A 22,226-nucleotide genomic window follows, 5' to 3' on the forward strand; every position below is an offset into this window, starting at 1 on the left:
TAGCCAATCTATTAGCTGCTTGCCAAGTGTTTCCACTTTAGATCTTTTTTTTTTTTTTTTTTTTCCTCAAAAAACATTAACATTCACACACTCAAATCTGGAGATAATGGTACTGGAAAATGAGCATCAATATTCATACTACATTGTACATTTATCCTTTATCCCACTTTATATTCTTCCTCGGCACTGTTGTCATTGAAGGACAGTCACACAGTAATCATATCGTGTGAGATGATTGCTTAAAAAGACAACGTTGCCTCATTTCAAACGGCTCCTTAGGTTTACAGCAAAAAAAAAAAGGAATAATCTGATTTTCCACGGTGTGTCGAGTGGCATTACGTTTCCCTACCTAGCTTGGCAAGTGTTTTGTAGTATAGCATATTTTTTTCCTCACCCTCTCTCCCTTGTTGTTGCTTATAAACCACAGTGTTACTTGAAGGACATTCGCCATATTAAGTTTCTGTCTAATTTTAGTCTCAGGAGGTAGAACTCATCCATTTTTCATGGTATATGTATACCACCGCTGATTCATAGGCCCATTTTTACCCCCATTCACTAAAACAAGATTTATTTTAGCATATTACACCAGATTTTTTTTCCCGCACCCATTCTAATAATGTTATCTTCTGCAAACAAGTTCCGTGTAATGTGTTTCAAAACAGCATCATTTTTTTTTTTGTTCCAACTTTCAGCAGTTTCTAGGAGTGCCATCCAAAGCTTACTGCAGCTGGGGTAGGGGTTAGGATTATCTTCTGTTAAGCTTGTGTGAAATCCTAACAACCATATTAAAAAAAAAAAAAAAAAAAAGAAAAAACACACACCAAAATAGCCCACATACAAGTTTTTACTCCACACACAATGCAGCATATAATTTACAATTTAAAAAAGCTGAAGGAGCTCCTCTGGCTACCTTCAAAACTGTGTTCCTTTCAATTTCAGATGACGCCAAACCGCAGAGAGGCGTCGCCACTTTAAAAAGGTCAAGTGTTAACTTACATCTATTCCTTACGTCTAAAAATAAAAGGGGGGGAAAAAAGAGCCTGCTGATGTTCGACGGTCTCTGGTTGTCAACATTTTTATGTTTGCCACAAAACTCAGGGGAGGCATTTGTACTGTCCTAGTAGGAGCCTGTTGCATTTATACGGTGCTAATATCGATCCCGAGTATTGATTAAGGTCCATCCTTGATTTAAAGATTCAACAGACGGTTCTCAGGATCTCAGAGGAAATGAGAACAATGGAAAGTTCTCTCATTTGAAAACAGCATGGAGACTCATAAATAATGCATTTTTATTTACTTAAAGAAGAAGTGCAACATGAATGACGGGCTGCACTGCTATGTTGTGTCCTTAAGAACTGAGGCTTTCAGAAGAGTCACTGACAACAGCTAGATGCAAGAGAAAACAGGCAAGTATAATATATAATCAGTTTTACTCTACAGATGGTATATTGAAAATAATCGAGTTTCAAATATCATGGAGCAACACATATTGGTGCAACATCCAAAATAGTAATTTTACTAGTATTTATTAATTTAATAGTAATTAAAAAGTATTTTAAACAGTATTTTTCACAGTCAAAAGAATTAATGGAAGGAGACGGTTAGCTTACCTTAGCATAAAGACTGGAAACTAGGGAAACGGCTGGCCTGGCTCTATGCAAAGGTGAGGAAATCTCCCAACTAGCACCTCAAATTAACAAACCAATTAACACCTTATGTTTCATTTGATTTAATTAATTAAGGGAGGTTATGCAAAGCAGATTATTTTGGCCATTGATTCCTGGAGTGTTGTCGGCACCAGGAGGCAATAAGCAGCAAATCACTGCTACTGGTTAAGAAATCGTTGCGTACATAACTCACTCTCCAAAAATACAAATTATACTCATTTTACACATTGGGTTTTGTACAAGTTAAAAAAAAAAAAACGAGTTAGTTAATGAGCCTGTGATGTGGTGCCAGGCCGATTTTGTTACCATTGCACAGACTCAGGCTAGTTCTAGTCTTTATGCTAAGCTAAGCTAACCTGTTGCTGGTTGCAGATTCATATTTAACAGACAGACTCAAGAGTGATGTTGACCTTCTCATCTTACTCTCTGCAAAAGAAGGAATACACTTAATAAGCTTGTATCCCTACATGTCTATCTATTCCTCCTCTATGTCTGTTTCTACATGTCTGATCTGCAATCATAGATATTCTTGGACATTTATTTTGTCAAATATCTCAGGCTCATTCAAAAAATGAGTCATCGCCGTGAATGAGAGACCCACAGTCAACTATACTGTGGCATTAGAGAGTGCAAACAATTAGGTTGTTAACTCAAAAATAGTGTTTTAGAACATCTAACTTGTCCTTTAAGCATACTACCTCTGGGTCAGTGGATTACTAATAATGATAATAATAAAAAATAATTTCAACAGATACTAAACATTATCTGTATTTACATTAGGTATCCAAAACTAGAAAAAGCAAGCAAGATACATCTGCCAGCTGCATAATTGATACAAGTTTTAAAAATCTGTCGTTTCTCATTAGCTGCCAAGGGATTTGTGATTATAATAACCTCTCATTCCCAATTTTTTGTCTCAGGATTTACACTCCTCTCGTTCCCTGGAAAGTCTCCTCCACTTACCAACTGTGTCAGCATGGGACCTGATATTTTCTCTGTATTCAGCTCCACATTTCTAGGAAGTAATTTTGCCTGCTAGCAATTATTAATAACAAGAAATCTGATGAAAGCCTGAACGCTGGGTTGATCTCTGCAGCAGCTACTTTCTCAGACAGATGTTTGAACTCGTGGACGTTTTGTGCCAAAGCCGTAACATGTTTTCACCGGATTCAAAATCAGTTTGTGTTTAGGCAGGGAGTGAGAGAAATAAGCTACAACAGCATCACTTGCATTCAAGAGTTTGTTCAGTAATTGCATTTTTTTTTTTTTTTTTTTTTAAGATGAGAAAAGATGAAGTCAAGATTCTGTGAGTGTGGAACGAAAAAAATCTATTTCGACAAGTCTACTTGAGTTAAGTTTTTTTTAATCAGAATTGTGGTAATCACTTATTAATGATCACTCAGTGTTAGGCTCACTCAAAAAAATTTGAAAACTAAGTCAGTTTCCCCACCGAAAAAAAAAGATGAAAATTTCACCCAAAAATAAGTTTGAGAAACATCTTTAAATCTGTGTTTCTCATAATCATGATTTCTATTCACCTAAGGGCCCAAATGTCTCTCCACTCCGCTGCCAGTCAGCACATAAGAAAAAAAGTTTTTGGCTTCGAATCAAAAGATATGTACGAGAGCAGCAGTAAATATTGGCTATGTTAATATCAGTGTGTACTGGAAGCGTGAACTCGATCCCAGACCCCCCCTTCTATCATTTTCCTGGAGAGCCGTTTAGTTAGCGGCATCTCTCTTTACATCAGACCCTCAGCGAGGGATTAGCCAGTCCTCACTGGCACTGAATAACATGGGAGGATTAGCACTTTCGCCTGTCACCAAATCATTCTGACGGATTAGCAATCTCCACTGTCACTTCCCAGAATTCACTCCAGCTCCAAAAGGAATTCAAGCCAGCACGACAGCCAAGGTGACATTGGGAGTAGAAAGGGAAAAAAAAAAAAACTAAAATTTTTTCGCCAACCCCTGCCTGACAGGGCCTGGCACCACGCTCGGCGCGGACAATGTTACCGTGACGGACATTTAGCGGGAGTTAATAGACAATATGAACATCAGCATTCAGGTGGGTTTGAATATGAGGCAATCGGCTACGGATCAAGGGGTGACGTTTTGTCAGTTACACAGATGGGAATATAAGCGTTAAATGTTCAGTGTTCCAAAATGACTGACAATATCTAAGTTTAAAGCAGGTTTCAGCGTCGTCCCAGCCTTTAAACTACTTCACTTCTGTATTCTCAGCATCTCTGCACACTCAACTGAATAACTTACAGGGCAAAGCGAGCAGCTGCCCCCGGGTCCCACACTCCATTGGGGCCCGAACAACCTCAGCTTCAACTTGTTTCTATTGGTTTCAATACAGTTGATTGATGACAAAGTCGCCGGCTCCTGCATTATTAACTAATCTTGTGGCCCTTTCTTTGAGAGGGGCCCTGCGTCTTCATTTTAGATGGTGAACATATTATTAACATGCTGCACATTTCTACATAAATTAAACCAATTTGCTTCAAACTCACTGACACACAGAAAAATGAAGAGCATTTAGTTGCATGTTTAGAGATGTTGGTCAGCCTCTTGGTCTCTGTGTGCACTGAACTTGATGGGAACTTAGAAGTGAAAGGTGATGGGGAGGATAAACAGGCCCAAAAAACTATCTTTTGCCCCTAGAGTCCTGGGGCATCACAGGTTAATCCCATTATGGTTCTACCCAACAGTAAAAAATCCTTAAATCAGTTTCATTACTTTACTGTTTTGACAGAAGGTCTTTGGTCTTACAGCAGTTTGTCGTTTCCATATCCATGACCATACAACAAAGTTAGCCATGTTGTTAATATTTGTAACCATGACAACAAACATCATCTAATGTTCAGACGCATTTATTTTAACCTAAATCACGATGTTCTCCGAAACATAACCAAGTTGTTTTTGTGCCTATACCTTAAACAAGCCACAGCCGTTATTACAGTAACCATGGCGATGAATGTAGGCACGCTTCTGTTGGTACAGTCCTCGTGTTTATTATTGTAACCATAACAACTGGGATCCAATATGCATGCTGCTGTAGGGGCGCCATTTCAAGAGACACTACTATGGATTGTATCAGAGGGTTGGTTTTAGAGGTTGACATGATATCTTTCAGAAAGTAACCATTTTTTTAAATCATATTCTGATTATAGAGTGTATATATATATATATATATATATATATATATATATATATATATATACACTGTATTTCTCATTCTGTATTCCATTTCAAATTTTTCCTCCCATCACAATCCTATACGTTCATGTCACAGCCACCAGTTTCAATTTCTTCAACTTTAGTTCTGAGAAATCATGATCTGTCTGTCATTTTGGCTCAGGTGGTCTAAATACTATAATACCCACCAGCCCCGGCTGCTATTGTTATGGAGACAATGCCAGTCGGAGGCATGAATTGGAGCAGTATCATCTTCAAAGCGCTCGCTCTTGCAGTAGCCATTCGGGATCATAATAAACACTTGGACACCAGACGTGGTACGGACTGCATCATAGTCTTTGGTCATTTCAAATATTCCAAATAACAGACCTTATGTTTTGCATCTTCGGGTGAAACAGTGAATCAGAATTCCTCACAACCAAACGTGACGTCAATGTGAAATTGCTTAGCCAGCCTACGGTTCAGAGTACGGTTCACATACAAAGTCATTCAATTAAAAAATGAAACAAAGCAGATAAGCAGCAAAGCCCCACATGCAAGAAGTAAATGATTTGCATTTTTGCTTCCTAAATGAGTTAAATGAATAACTGATTGTTAAAATTCCTCAATCTGGCGTCATTTGGACCAGCATCGTTGCAGTTTGCACCGGTCAATAATTAGTTAATTCTTCTTTCTGTAAAACTGTTCCTGCAGTAGAAGCTCTGACTGCAGTATACTGTTTGTGGATTTCTAACTACAGTTGTGACAGAAGCCCGAGGCTCTCTGTGACTGAGACAGAAGCTCTCAGAAGCTTCTCCTGTGATTTGTTTACGCCAGAATGCAGCGCCACAGACTTAATGTAACAGCCTCACATTAGTGCGACTGAGAGCTTATTGGCTGCCTTCACACGATATTACCTGCCTTTTTACACCTGCCCCGTAATTGGCTCCCTGCAAACCTCAGCCGGAGACTGGCGAATGTGAACCCTTTTGGGAATGGAGCTGGTTTGGACCAGTTAAGTGTTCGCTAAATGCACCGAAATCCCAGGCTAACTCATATTCGCATGCATGCATAAATATTCCAACACATTATGCACAGTCTGATATCCACTTGAAAGCTTTGTGACTAAGTGAGAAGAAGAATTTCTACTGCTGCTCAGTGGCTAGACTTCATGCCGTCTCTGCTTGCAGGAAGGGTGGTTTAGATTCAACTATTATATGTTTAAACAGTGTTTGTCCCATGTAGCCACCTAAACAACTGGTGTCCTAAGAGGGTGGGGGTGGTGGTGGGGGGGTGTAGTTGAAAGACCCTTCAGCTGAGGAAAGCAGCACTGAAAGTCATTTAACTCAATTCCTTTTTTAGCCATGTGAAGCCCAGTATATATTTTTTTATCCCTCTGCAGACTCTGTGTATATGCAGTGGCTGAGCCGTCCCAACATTATGAATCTTACAAATTGTACCATTCAAGAAAACCAAGCATATGCCAGAAAATCAATACAGAGAAGCTGAGGACAAAGGGGCCTCTGTAGCAAAGCCTGTGTCTTACACAGGATGGAGAACTACTGGTGGCACACATCCATTAGCACCTCATCTATTTTCTATCAATGAAACACAGTGGAGCAGAATAAATAGTGGCAGCTGCCCCAGCTACCACAGAAATTTCTAAGCTGAATGGATACTCCCTTTTGCCGCTATTATTTCAAATCTGGACATTAATTCATCTGTTATCCTGGGTTTTTTTTTCCCCCATTTCCTAGGGCCCATGTTTGATGACTCTATAGGTGATCTTAGGCAAGAAGAAGATGTGTACTGTGCAGAGGAATTCTTGGTGCCATTTTCCTTGGATATTTTTTTTTTGATATGTCATGTTTATGTGTAAACCCAGCCATCTCATCAGTCTGAATCTGTGTGTGGGTGGGGTTGCAACATCTCATTTGCAGAGGCTCAAGTTCTTCATATTTGGTCTTAAGTTTTGCTGGTTTTTACGGAAATGGAATATTTCATTTTGATATTTTCATTTTCATTTTTTATGTCTGTGTCAGTTTCAGATAAGTTACACTCTGCACGAGAAAAGAAATGCTTTGATTTAGATTTTAGTATTTATGTTTTAAATATACAGCACTTACAAAAACTGATTAAGGCCATCTTATTTTATATAATAAAAATACATTTACATGTATTTTTTAAAAAATCATGTTCTTGATGACAGCTTTCTTGTGCATGACAGACCAAGTGAGTGTTCCTATGTTTGTTTGAGTGCGGCGTCCTCGTGAGCACAGTATAGAGCACCTCTATTAGAAAGCCGCACAACAGAAATGAACATTGATTGTCCCCAGGATTTTTTGGAAAACCAGACATCTAAACAACTTTGGGGTGGAAAGCGTGTAAATAACACATGAGGAGATATTGATTTCAGAGAGGCGAGTGGTTTCGCAAATCATCATCCACATGCGCCTAAGCTCAGTGATCCAGGTCCCGTCCATACAGAGACGCCGAGTGCACTTAGCACATGCCCAGGCAACCTGAGTGCGCACTGCTAGCTCTCTCGCCCCTTAATGATCCTTTAAAACTGATAAATGGCTGGAAGCATTACAACCACTTAGCTGCTCACAGAATTAGTATTCTTACTTTTTAGAAAAGCGATCATCAACAAATTGCCTAATTAATTCCCGTCAAGATTTTGCAGCCCAACAAGTCATGTCCTATTTGGTGTGTTTGGTGATAGTTTAGTGAAGGATTTTTTGAAAGGAGGACATCACACTATATTTTTTTTCTATGCAGGGAAATTAAGCTCTGCTTACAGTATTATACAGACCCAGCTGAATGCCTTTATGATCTCTGGGAGAAGTCGAAAGGCATTTTGGGGAATGAATGTCTCACAATGTGAAGTAGGAAGACGTTGAGGCAGTGGATATAACAAAGATAAATTAGCACTGCATCACGAAAGAAATTCCTTGATGCACCTAACAACACTGCAAATGTCTGAGGGTGAAATTTAGAGCAACTCTGTTGGGAGGACTCTAACTTGAGGCAAATTTAAGTGAAGTAGCAGAATTGTGCTTCAGTAAAATACTCCAGAAATCATTCTGCCTCTATTGAATCCCATGGTGGGTTACTGAGCAAACTGTGTCTCCAAATAGAGGAGAGAAGGGGCTGCTACACATGAAATCTTAAGTAATTTTCTGAGTTTATGAAGTTATTGGTGTCAGCATTTTGTAGTTGAAACTTTGAACTTTGTCGTTATTTACTATTATAAAACACTGAAGAAAGTTATAGTCCAACATATCACACCAATTTTTTAATACCATATGTATGACATTTATTCTGCTATAGCCATGAAATGTATTTAAACTTGTCATTAACTTCTCTATATAACAGTTTGCATTATCAGTGGTAGAGTCTGCCGCACCATGCTGGATTCGTACAGAGAGAGCACATGCACAAGGGATTGACAGGAAATGAGGCATGCATGTGCCTCACGAATTTTGGAAGACGAGAGCTGGTGCATGCACACATTGCATGCGTACGTCTTGTAATAGTCTAAAAGTGCAGAACATTCGGGCTTTTTGAAGAGGAAACGTTTGCCTGTCTTCTCTATACAAGGATTTAAAAAGACGACATCAAATTTTCATCAGGAATCAGCTGGGGACAAGAAAGCAGCTCTCTCAAAGTCCTTTCCTTCCCCCACTGACTGATCAACGAGACATTTTGAACAGAAGTCTGGCGCCTGTATTATCAAGATACTCTCAGAATTTCAACCAGTAACCAACCAGAACTGAAATCAAAAGGACAATAAAATGTACAAGAACCTCTCAGCAGCAGCGGCAGAGTCACTAACTGATCTCAAATCTGTCCAAATTGTAAAACAGGCTTGAAACGCAATAATAGTAAGGAGCAACCACACAATATAACTTGAACAGTGAAGTACCTGAATCTGTATCAGCAGTGAATTCACTCAACACATACCTGTGAGTAAGTTCATTGTTAACCCCCCATGCTGCATGCTGAGCCGGAGACAGTTAACAGGTTTATAACGCTGTAATTAAAACGCGTCAAAAAATAGAATCCAGTCACATAGTTTTGGCCATGTTTAAACACTGCAGTGACTCTCTGCGGAGAGCGAGGAGTGCGCTTTCTCTCTTAGCATGACATTTACACCTTTACGCCTGATATTGAATAAGACGACTGGGTTTTCACTTCTCCTGACTGCTGCATAGATCGTCTCGTATTTTTAGTCTGGACACCTGGGTTATAGCTACTACTGTACGTCACTGCAGCCCCATAAGTATTTTAAGTGACAAGGGAGGTCACTGTATTATTTTAGGGAAAGTGACATTTCCCCCCCCGACTGACACAGCTAACGCCGAGCTAAGAGCAGCACATACTGTTTATAATCTCCTTTTCTCAGAGTTTCCTGAACTATGAGCCGTCTCTTTCTGCAGGAGCACGATGCTGGCCCACTAACAGTGTGTGAAATGAGGGACAGTCTTCTTCTCGCAGTGGATCCATTTCCAACCCTGCTATGCTAATTAATCCCCAAAGCAGCTGACAAACACAGTGGGAAGAAGGAAGGCTTGCACATTTTGCAAGATTAGGGAAATGCAACACAGCCAGGATGTTCTCTCGTCAAACTGTCACTGTCCCAACAGCAGCTCTCCGCTCACTTACCCACTCCAATGTGTGACATTCAGATAGCTCCAAAATATTTGTTCTGCGGAAACTGTCTTTCACCGAACACTTGCTCGCACGATTATACAGTGAAACACTTTCATTTATTCCAGTGCGTTTGCCAGCTGGCTTGCAAGAATCTTCCTGCATTACAGCAAACGCTCTCATTTTGGCAAACGAGCATAAACATAAAATTACTTAAAATTCACAGGGCACTGCATTAACGCTGCCCTCAGCAAGATGTTTATGTGTAAACCCAGCCATCTCATCAGTTTGAATCAGTGTGTGGGTGGGGTTGCAACATCCCGTTTTGCGAAGCCCAGGTTCTTCGTACTTGCTCTCAAGTTTTGTTCGCGTTGACACATATTAAGTTTTATATTTTGATATTAATTTGATTTTCATGTTTTATGTCAGTGTCAGTTTCAGATAAGTTTCACTTTGGGTGAGATAAGAAATGCTTTGATTTAGTTTCCTTTTATTTATATTTGCTATAGTCTATATGTATAACTTTACAGCTGTTACTTTGCAGTTCAGACCATTAAAATTAATTCTCCTCTGTCCCATGGGAAAATTTTTTGCTTTTTTAAAAATTTTTTTTTTTTTATAAAAGTCAGATAGTTTTAGTTCCAATCTCTATTTTGATTCCCTATGGGAAATATTAATCCATCAGGTTTTAATCATGCTAGATTGTTCTGCTTGTTTGATCAAATATATCAGCAAATCATTTTAAAGAAGGGACAGTGCTCAGCATGTAATGTGAGTGATGCTCTGTATTTTTGATAACTAGCACTGAGAAGAGGGAGTTACAGTTGTTAAGCAACCAAGATGGGAAACTCCCGAACTTCAGAAACATGGTGTCTATTTACAACCGTTTTGTGTTGTGGTAAAAATGGACGCCCAGATATAGTGCCCACAGCTGGTGGAGTGAGGAAGAGTATTAAAGTTGGATGTGCAAAAGAGACAATTCAGTTCACTCCCGCGTCTGAACTCTTTGTATTTTTTCCCCCCCAGTAAAACCTACATCACACTGAACACAGAAGAATGATTGTGTTTTGAGTCTGAAAAGTCACGTGGTGGAGGAGCTGAACTCTTGTGGCCCGTGTGAAGATTTCTCTCCCCTATACAACATTTTTACCAAGTCCATTTTTCACTTTAGTTTAAAGCTGTCTGAAAATCTTACCTGGCTGTTACCAAGTGTACCATCACTGACTGGTGTTGTCATAAGTTAGGATGACTGGACCCAAATACAGACCACAGCAGCAGCAGAGTTCTTGCAGTTAACACACAAGCACAAACACAAAAGACTTACTGAACTGGTGAAACAGAAATCCAAACTGGGGCGGTGATCCAAAAAAAAAAAAGTCCATGAAGAAAAATCTAAACTCCAAGCAGAAGGGAACAACGGGGGAACCAAACAGCTGCACAAGGAGAATCCGGGCAGAGCTCAACAAGAGCAAAACAGACAAATTGATAAAGACAGTGGGGAAGATTGAGGCTGTGTTCAGAACCGCCCACTAAAGCATTATTCATATTAAGTATGACAGTATAGTAAAAATAATTAAATATTAAAATGAGTCTATAGTAGGCAGTATTTACAAGGCAGTACATTTGTAAGCAGTTCCAAACACAGAGACTTCAAAACACCTGGAAGGCAGGGTTAATTGGACACAGGTGAAACAGATTAGGGCGGGGCAAACAAACACAACGGAGGGAAAACAAGAAAAAAACAGGAAGTAAAACAACAGTGCAAACGCAGGGTAAGTAATTTCAAAATAAAACAGGAAAAAAAAAAATCCCAATATACTCAAATAGTCCAGGTGTGCTCACGAGTGTAACACACACAGAGCAGGCGGTGAAACGCTGCTTTAATGGGTCGAGATCAACCAAACCCCACTCCAAAAAAACACTTGTAATTTGTAGCCATGTCCTGACTATATTTAGAGGTTTAATGGCTCAGGTTTTGAGATGTATGCTGCTGAGATTTCTGCCGCCAACTCAACAGAGGTGAATGGAATTTGAATGAAATTACTTCTGCTGCTCCTTTGTCATCCTCCTCTCTGCCTGTCTTACACTGTTAATACGTTTTCTGCACAGTCAGATAAAGTGAAAAGTATTGATGAAAAGTCATCCGTGGCTGTGTCTCCAGCATCTCTGATGTATTCAGGCAAACATCAGGCAACAGCAGTACAAACCTTTTTCTCTAATAAAACTATATAACTATGGAGACACTCAGAGACAAAATACCACAGGTTGCACTAACTGAGATACATTGGAAAAACAATCCTCTCATGTGACTTTGTCTCGTTGGAAAAAGTCATCGACAATCTACCGACATTATATAAAACTTCACAAGTTAAATGAGCTCTTAGGTCATTTCCACAGGGAAGCAAAGCAATGTCAGTCAGTCAGACACTCAGGATGCGACCCATACATACTGTAAATACACCAAACAACAAAACTAATCTATACCTAAACTAAAACTGAATGAAATATGATGTAAATGATAATGGAATGAGAGGCAGCTCTGCACACCACATTCATTTCAGATGCTCAGTGTGGCAGCACAGAAGGACACAGCTATTTGCAGGGCATGTGGCGCTGATACTGTCATCCTAAAAAGCCATTGAAGCTGAGGCTTTGGCCATCAACCAGCCGCATGGCCCCACGGCAAGGAGTGTGCCCTCAAACAGAGGCTCAGCCAGAGCGCTGGCGTCCACACAACAGGACAGCTGAGAGGCCGCAGGCACCACAACTGGAAACACACACACAGGCCTGATGCTATACTGTGGATCTAATAGCCTCTGTGTTCTTTGAAGTACTTTGTAATAATGAGGGGATGAGTGCATTAACACTACAGCTTGTTGGGCCAATCGTATTGTTAGGGTCGTTACTACAGTATCTCAGGTGATCCCTGAGAGTGCTGCTCTGTTCCCACCCGAACAAACAACCTGTTTGTACCTGTACTCTCTGCTTTTATTTGTGCTATTACTGAGCACTCCAGCTAAGCCATCCTGCATCCTGTCACAGAGGTGACAACAGCCATACTGACCCTTTTAGATTGGAACAATATTTGTCCTGAAATGTGCAACAGCGGGCAGCCCCGTCCCCTCTATCATACATGACAGGCAATCAGCAGTTGTTCTTAGTACCCTGCATATGATGTCGGGGAATCAGTTTGATTTGTGTTTGGCTCAACATCACCTGGTGTCTTTTATTACACCCTGCTTTTATTTTTGCTAGAAATAAAAGTTTCACGTTGCATGATAGCAACCCCAGTGTAGATATTGCCTTACCCTTACTTTACAGGGCAACGAAATGCTTAAGTATATCGCTAGTGATGTTTAATTTATCTCCACTGCGGCTCCAAACACATCAGAATCCACCACTCCAAAGAAAAAACATGAAAGCAAAAACAATCAATGTTAGCCATGCAGTTATTGCACACTCCTATCGATTTTAATGTTTCACTGAAAGCTTCAAAAATTCAGAAATCAGGTTGGTAAAAGATCTAATTTGTCTTTACTTAATGCTTTTAAGTCAAAACATCTCATTTAGAGCTCACTCTTGACTCACCTACCACCGCTCTCGCTTTCATTTTCTGTATCAGGTTCACTTTATTTTACGCCGTGCACTTTGAATGACATTCCAAAATGCCTCCCCCTTGACTTTTTGGCATCATTTCCGCTCTGTTATCCAATTCAGTAAGGTCTTTGTAACCTTTCTTTGCTCATTTCTGTCTCCTTTTGTTTTAGTTTCATAGACCCCTCAGGGCTTTCATTTCCATCACCTGCACAATATGTAATCCATTTTGCCCTTATGCGTTTCTATCATTTTCACTGTATGTGTGACGAAAGTAAATTTGCGCTTGCAGAGATGGAGGGAGGTAGCGGGGGAGAGAGGCTAAGGGGGAGCTAATGATAGAATATGGGCCAGATGCAGGCAGATCTCCCGGAGATACAGGGGTTGCGGGCCTGACTGCTGAAATAAATACCAAAATGGAAAGAGATGAGCGTTAGGGTGGGAGGGCCGGCAGGTACTCTGACATTCTCATATCAAATCTGTCTCTCAGCTTATGTCATATTTAATTCCTCACCTCTCGTGTCTGCTCCTATTAAAGTCTGTGTGCTGCCGAACCCAACTATAATAAGAGATGTGATCGATTTTGGGGGGCATCATAAAAGGTTAGGTCTTTGGTATAAAACATACTTATTAGAATGTCTTTGGAACCTCTTGATGGGGATCCGAATAAAGTAATAATACTTCTCTGATCTTTTGGTGTAAGTTTAAGAACATGTTGTCACTGATGTTCATGGTTTAGGTACTATTTCTTAATTTGAAAGTAGTATTCACAATGAAAACTGTCACTGTTTATCCAGAATAACCAGAATAAGATAGAAAAACAAATTTATGTTTAATTTTTCAAATGTCATTTTTCGGTGGTGTGAATGCCACAAACAAAATGTCATTCTCTATTTATATTAGAGACAGAAATCACATAACAAATGTCGAAACAGATTTTCCCATATAATTTGGTTAAACTGAGTCTGTTGTTAAATTTTGTTTAAAAGTAGAAGTAAGTCACAAAGTGCTGCAAGAAATTAATTAACATTTTTGCTTTTCCAGTTCCCTCGTCCTTAAGTCTTTGGGTTTTTGAATGGGTTTTTGGTTATGGCTGAAAAGGTAACATTAGCTTAAGACTTTTTACATTTTATTCTCCAACATAAGATATTTCAGCAAATACCCCAGTTATGGTTTCTTTAATCTTTTGCTTGTCTTAAAAAGGCCGGATGCTAACAAGTGGCTAAATGAGACTACAGACATTGTTGGGGACGTAAAACTTCATCAACCGAACATGGAAACTCATTAGTCCACCTTTACGGCCTTGTGTTCTTGTACTTTTACAAACTATTACTAACTTTATAAGAGGAAAGGCTTAAATTTCAAGGCTTAAATCAAACTACAAGTTGTAAATAGTGGTGGTGATGATGAAGTCATGCGACCGTGGTGTCGTTGGTTTATAGCCTAACATTTTTTTTTTTTTCCTGGTGATTGTATTAGGCTTCAAAAACCAAAAAATAAGTGTTTTTTATTTGTGAAGATTATCCTGCTGAACAAAATGTGTAAGTATCATAAACTTTTGTTTATCATAGATCTTATTTTATGTAAAAGGCCCATTGGCTTTTTGGTTTCCCATCGGGTGATGCTAACAAAAACTACATCATCCCTGTGGCACTCTATTGGGTTACTGCTATAAATTGATGTTATTTTGCTGCTATCAACAGGCAGCTTTCATGAACAAGCTAATGTTACACAGTCAAGAGGACTTAGCTTTTTAGCTGATGCTAAATTTACTGCTATTAAGTTTAGATATTGGACAAAGACAATGTATAGTTGTAAAAAATAATGCTGATTTTTAAGGACATTTGTGTTTGTAGCCAACCAGGAGAAACATACCTCGTGACTGCGTTAGCTAAAAGCGGCTGTCAGAAGTTCCGAAAATTTGATTCAAAGGGAAGAAAACATCCTCCTTAAGCGACACTGTTGTGTTAATGAATGTACTGCTCAAAGAAAGGGCACCCAGCTCCTTTTACAGACTGTGCTTTTAAATAATCTAGAATCAGACTTCTGAGGAGCAGCTAACGTCAACCGTCCTCTGTGTGTGTGATAATGCCAGAGGAAGGGAAGCCCACACTAACCTGAGAGCTCCATTGTGCTGAAAGCCTTTTTCCCATTTCACTGGCGTCTCCTACAGGAGCGTGTCCTCCAGAGACCTGCCTGTTGCTTCATTTTTCTCATTTCTCAATGGGAAGGGTGCGTGCTATTATGTGCGCTTGACATTGCTGAGGGCTGAGCATGTTTATATATAGCAGCAAGAATGACAGGCACTTACAAACATTTTGACTTTTACCACCTCAAAGGTGTTTTTCGGTCAGAGCAACCTGAAGCAGTTTCCTCTGGTATACATGTGCTGCGGTATGAGACGGAAATGACGTGCACAGGGTATACACTGACTCACAACAAGGCAACAAATAACCTTATTAGATATTAATGCAATGTGCAGTGGTTCAAGGATGTACAGAACAGTATGGACACTGTGCTCGTAGCTACACCTTGTGTGGCATGTAAATGTGACTACACACACACACACACACACACACACATTCATTTCTAAACTGATCAATACTACGCTGGTCGTCTGTGGGAGAATTTTAACCTGCATTGATCTTAATGTAACATTTCAGCTTGATTACATAAGCATGACTATGGTGTTATTGATTATTATGAAGATTTATATGATTACGACTATGTTGATTATTATTATGATTATGCCAATGGTTATGATTATTATTTTGGTTATGGTTATGATCATTTTTTTGCTGCGAAAGACAGATTTTTTTTTTTCTTTCTTTTGCTTTGTTTCTCCAGGAAATTCACATGTCTCTCATTTCCAGCAATGTCCTCCTTCACATTCACACATTAATTTTTTATATCAAATATCTGCAGAAAATAATGGCTTTTGGCAGCTTTGAGCCAATTTTGGCTCCCATCCCATGTGGGTTGAGCCCTTGTGTGTATTTATGTGCAGGAGAAAGAGCAAAGGGAGCGCGCACCGAAGGAGGTGCAACATACCTGAGCAAAAAATAGGCTCTTTGAGTGTTGGAGCATGATTTTGCTCTTGTGAATTTCCCACGCACCACTGTTACATTTTAATCATGCACTGGAGACAGGGGAACCTTGAGTTTGTTGAAACTGACGCCTACAGAAACCTGCATCTGCAATGCTAATCACACTCCAGCAAAGGGCCCCACAGACTAGCCTTGTCTTCCCTGTCAAACTAAAAATTCGCCTCCAATAACAACGAGCGCTCCATATAGCTCGCTGCATTGCTAATGTGTTGCAGGGCTACATGTGGAGACAGCCTTCACTGTCTGTTACTTTGGCCAAATCTGTATTCAGAATAAGAATACAGAGATTAAGAGACTCAGCCTACTGACTGCTATACTGGCTTTCATCATTTTTATCCCATGATGATGCATGTTTCTATTTTTGCTGCCCTGTGATGTTGGTTGTGCGTACTGCACATACGTCCTTGATGCCGTTTTATCTTTTATCTTAATTTAGAATCTGTGAATCCCTTTATCTGCCTTCACATAAAACAGTCAGCTGAAATAAAGTTCAGTATATAAACAAATATTCTGATTTTTGAGAAATTATGTTTTGATGGAGAGCTGCCTTTTAGCCACTGAGTCTTTTTTTTTTCCCATTCAAGATCACCCAGCATCAGAAACCTGGGATGCACCCTGTAATTGAGACTATTTTGAGAAAACTCTCAGAGAGCTCTTATTTCACCTAAAAAAGCAGTTCCAACTTACGAGTGGTTTCATCCCTGCGATTTGAAGCACTTTAGCCCATCTTTGTAATTCGGTATTTGGAGAACTTCTCTCTTGCCTCCACTTGTTGCGGCCATTTTTTCCCCTTTGCTTAAGAACCTCCTAAGCTGCACAGAACTCCTCCCCCATACAGCCCCTACAGGATCTCTTGAAGAGATGAGCTCTATGCATCTTGCAGAGCTTTTATTTGTACTATGATTTAATCTTTTTAGGGGTAAATTCTTAGAAAACGTCATATGTCTGTTTTTTGAATTTCACCACTGGGGCCAAACCTTAATACTAGAAAGCTCTGTAAATGTGAGTCTTGGGATGTGATCATAGAGAAAATTCTTTTCAATGAAAGTGAAGCTTTTTGTCTACTGCTTTTGTGCTGCTCTGCGCACTCTAGATGACTTACAGTATATTTTTGGAAGACTGCTTTGACAGCAGTCAGTGAGTTGAATAAAAGTCTATCCTGTCCAGTCAGATTAAGTGAGGAGAGGGATCATCACTTGCTGCTTTAAGACCTAATGACATGAAGGTCTAATTACCACTGTCTACACAGGAACCTGCAGGAAAGCGCCTGAATTGATGATAAAGGAATGTTCCTGAGTCTGAATACAATAAACATTGCAAAGCACGAAATCTGCATTGTATAGGCTACAAATGTTTGGTGAAGCCTGTGAAAAAATGTAGCTATAAACCACTAAAAGTCCCTTTTGTCCACACAAAACTGGTGCTCCCGTATGTTTCAGTCCATCAGATCCCACCTTCTCTACATGACTGCAGAATATTTAATGCACAGAGATGCGAAACATGCACAAACACTTGAAACATGCTTGTCGCCGTGTTACCGAACCACTGCATGGCAACACATGCTAATTTAAAGTGTGGGATATGAGAGGTGGCTGCTGAACAGCTTTTTAGTCATTAGTTAGTCATTAGTTATCTTGAAACAAAACTCAACTCAGTAGATTATCATTAAGCAATTAAAGCTGTGAGTGTGAAATTGCCAACTCCTTACATTAATAATGGGGCTGTTCAGCAGCCAGCTGTTGTTTTACTGTCATTATGATGGGCGTCTGTGGGACAATGACTTTAATGTGTGCACTAATATCCTCAGAATAGACCAAAATAGATACATGACAACAAGTAAACAAACAATAAAATAAAATGTGAATCTGTGTGAATACTCATTATTTCACTCCAAAATTGAACTAAATCTTGTTTTTCTCACTTCGTGAGTCAAATTAACTGGTTGAGTTGATGATCACTTTAAAGCTGTGGACTACTGCTCTACTGGCTTCAGAGACAACACCTTTTGCATTTTTCAGCCTCCCATACCTCCATCATGTTAGATAATATATAAGAGAGTTATACAAGCTTCCAAGTTGATACCATTGGAATCAAAGTCCAGGTGGTAAAAATTCCTCTACTTTAAATCCATCAACTTTTGAAAAACATAAATAATATAAATCATTAGGACATAATATGCATAACTTCTATGCAAGAAGTCAAGGGAAAACTCTGGATCTTTCTCAGATATCTTTTACTTGCAGACTTCATGGCCTATGTTAAGCTGCTGTCACGACATCCTTGACTCAAATGTGGCTGGGGGAGCCTTTGATGTTCCCTTCATATCTTTACTGTCAACTCACTGATATAAAAAAGACATAAAATACTTCAAAAACAAAACACCAAAAAATCTTGATGCCACACTTGTTGCTGCAACATGTGGCGTCTGTGTCTTTTCTGTTGGTGCCTAAATTCTTCCTTTTGGTTTAAGTTGGATTTCCTTGGATTTTTTTTTTTTTTTTTGGATGTTTTACAGTTTGTTGTGGGTGTGTCGTACGGACATGGCCAGAGGTGAGCTGTGTTGTGGCTGTGGAGTCGAAGCTAACAGCCACGGAGCATGAAAGTCCTCAGAATAGCGATAACATTGTCAATGTAACACAGAGCTAAACTCTCAGCAGACATAACCCGAAGACTGGCATTGCTTTTTCACATTATTGACATCTGAGGGAAACTACAAAAGCCAAGAAGCGACCAGCTGGTTTGTGTGCTCGTCACGAGGAGTGAGTAGTGAGGCTGTGGTGGTCAAGATGTTGGCTGTGGTTATAATGGCTAACAGGTAAAGGTACAAGGAAGTACTACAACTGATTCAAGAGCAACTAAGTGCCTCAATGTCCTCAAGCGAGAGTTCAAACACGTGAACACTGATAATAACCGTCTAGCCCTCTTCCATATGACGCAAACACAGGCATGACGAGCACCAACGAGTTCCTTCCAAACGAACAGAGGAGGTGGTGTGAGGAGAGGAAGCCTGCGAGGAGGCAACAGCACGGGAAGGAGACAAACAAACAATAGGAGAAGGGGTGGGGAAGTGTGTGTGTGTGTGTGTGTGGAGGGGGGGGGCAATCCCACCTTCCACTCTTCCCTCCATTATCTCCTCTCCCATCCCCCTCTCACCCTTAACGAGGGATAGTTTTCTCCATGCCTCTCATCTCTCTCCTCCCCTCCGTTCCTCATCATCTCCAGGGACCAAACACACCCCTGACAGGTTACCATGGAAACGCCTCACACTCTCTCTCTCTCTCTCTCTCTCTGTCTCTGTCTTGAAGCGGTAACGCCTGTATCCTCTCTCTCCTCCATTAGCATCCCTCTTGCTTGGAGACAGCAGGGTTGGCAGTTGTTGAAACCCTGCGGTACCTGCACCTGAATTCATTTGTCACATGAAAACTTATTAAAAAAACACTTTTATATTCCAGCTTCATGGGCGCAAAGATGAAACAATTTGGTCAGCGCGATAAATTATTTGACACAGCTCACAAAACTATTGTTCCCAAATGCCCATTTTTATTTTTAGACATGGCTTAACAAATGCATCTCTGGCTATTTCCCTTGAACTTTGCTCTCCATTATAAAGATAAGAAGAACCAGATTGAATTTGCACCCAATTACCGTAGCCATGCCATAGTCAATTAATGCCCGCGGAAGTCAGACAAGAGACAGTAGCTGAGTCCCTTGGCTGGAGCATAACTCATTTATAATTCAGTCCTATTTCTCATACTTAAGGTCAGAATAGAAGTAAAGTGGGGAGTTTTTGCAAGCACTCATCTGCATGAAAGAATATATCTACACTATATCTAACCCCGGCAGGCTTTTAGAGATCCTGGTCCACTCCCGGGGCTTACAAAAAAAAGAAGGACTGTGTCTCTCTGCTGCAGGGCCACTTTGACTCACAGCAGAGCGCCAGCTTCCAACTTCATACAGTGCATGTGTCATCCCCGCTGTGCAGCTCGGGGAAGGGTTTTACCCACCTTGTGAAGTGAGTGAGTTGGTATCATCGTGTCACCTGGTGGACAGATGCAATCTCTTTTACTGCAACAATCTTCAGTGAAAGGAAATTACAGTCACATCCAAGAGACGTCAACCAAGCCCAGGCCAAAATTTCACACACGTTTATTTATTTATTTATTTTTATTTTGAAATCTCATTTAATATCACTTAACTGATTCCCTTTTCATCCTGCAATGCTCGGGGAGAAGTGTCGTCATCCACCCAAACTCACACAGTGAATGCACCACATTTTCAACACCTACATCACTCTGAAAACTGAGGCAAAGCTTTTATCTCCATTCATCACCACAGACCTCATGGGGGACCTCGTCACTTCTCTTGTGTATTTATTTATTTATTTAGCTGTTGAATTACTTGCATCCTCCTCAAGACCCTCACACCTAGTGCCCATAAAGGGACTACGCCTATAGTCTGCTGATGAAACCAAGTGTCAATATCTTTTTCCTGCGACTTAACAGCCAGTTAATAGTGAGTTGTGCAGGGAAAGATTTTCATTCATCTTGGCAACAGATTGAAGCCACAGGAGCTCCAACATCCCCCCTTAAACTGTAAGACAGTTAAAGCTATTCAGGCTCAGTGAAGTGTGATGAGTCTTACCTTTTACCTGCTCCTCCACATGCCAAAATCCACCTTCACGTTTTACATCACTGAGTGGGAGTCCGAGGAACACACACACACACACACACACACACACACACACACACACACACACACTCTGTGACTAATACACACTCACACACTTGAACAGACTGTGAATGCAATCCTCTCTCTGAGTTGGTCTCCTTCCACTCTGTCTTCCATGGAGGAAAAAAACTACCCTCATAAAAATCCGATTTTTCTTTTTATTTATTATTATTTTTTTAATCTTATCTGGTTTTCTCTCCGGTAACCAGGCAGCTAATCCTTCCTGACGGCGGCTCCAGGTTGAAGGAGGCAGCGGCACCGCGTTGGATGACGGCGGGTAGAGAGAGGTAGAGAGACAGAGAGGAGAGAGAGATGCGTCAAGCGAGCAGCTGCAACCACAGCAACGCTAGGGTGGTTTTGGCTTCAAAGTAAAAGCCCGAAATACATTTCAAAACTAAGCTCCCTAATACGGATAAAAGAATAAAATCATGAGTTCTTAAAGTGGCTGACGTCACTCGTATGCACTCCAGATGTTGGCAGAGTCAGCCTAGGTCTAGCTTTCATTTTATTTTCATATGGCCCTGCTGCTGTAGTAGTCTATGGAGGACCAAACCAGTGAAGCAAAATAATTAATTAACTGAAGAAATTAATTAATTTACAAACATGTAGAGTTGCCCCAATACCAATACTAGTATAGAAAATGCCTCAGATAGGCTGCTGCCTAAAATACTGTAATGGGTATCGGCGAGTACGCACAGAACCAATACCACATCATTTATTAATAAACTTTATATTTTCACACCCGCAGATAAAATAGCAGTTTTTTTTGTTTGTTTGTTTGTTTGTTTGTTGTTGTTGTTTTTTTTTTTTTACCAGAAATGAATTCTTCTTTGCAGCTGTAAATCAGTAGCTTACACAGTAAGTTGCACTGTGAAGCCACTGGCAACTACTGTTTTAGAGCGGCCAAGAAGAATTGACTTCTGGTAAATAGTGTAATGTTAGCCGTTAGCAAAATGTTACAATTTGACTGACAGTCAAATTAGATAATAAACAAAAGATAAATACATAAATATCTTCAAGGAGAATAGACCTCTTCTGTCAACTCTAAATTTTGAATAATGAGATGAACAAGAAGAAGAAGAAGTAGATACAACCATGATGAACACTCTTCTTCTTCTCATTGACAGACCATATTGATCTACTGTCCAATCAATGCCTGTTGAAACAAATGAATCATTATATCAGAGTTGGACATCACTGACTCCAAGCTTATCTGGGTTTTAAGAAGTCGATATCTGGCTCATGTATCAGTCAAACTCTGATCAAATCTTTCCTGCTAGAAAAAGAGGATTTGA

The 22,226-nt window shown here is 40.0% G+C and overlaps 1 protein-coding gene across 1 annotated transcript in view; it reads right to left on the reverse strand.

The window, feature by feature from the left end:
* The window catches only part of LOC111225890 (leucine-rich repeat and immunoglobulin-like domain-containing nogo receptor-interacting protein 2), a 31,469-nt gene extending 10,570 nt beyond the window's left edge, over window positions 1–20,899 (reverse strand). The window contains exon 1 of the mRNA XM_022750931.1: window positions 20,845–20,899. The gene's annotated coding sequence lies outside the window, so the exon portion shown is untranslated. The remainder of the gene's footprint in view (window positions 1–20,844) is intronic.
* Between the last annotated feature and the right edge of the window lie 1,327 nt (window positions 20,900–22,226).

The sequence above is a fragment of the Seriola dumerili genome, unplaced genomic scaffold, assembly GCF_002260705.1.
Source record: "Seriola dumerili isolate Sdu_G_001 unplaced genomic scaffold, Sdu_1.0 BDQW01000149.1, whole genome shotgun sequence".
Classification (NCBI taxonomy): Eukaryota; Metazoa; Chordata; class Actinopteri; order Carangiformes; family Carangidae; genus Seriola; species Seriola dumerili.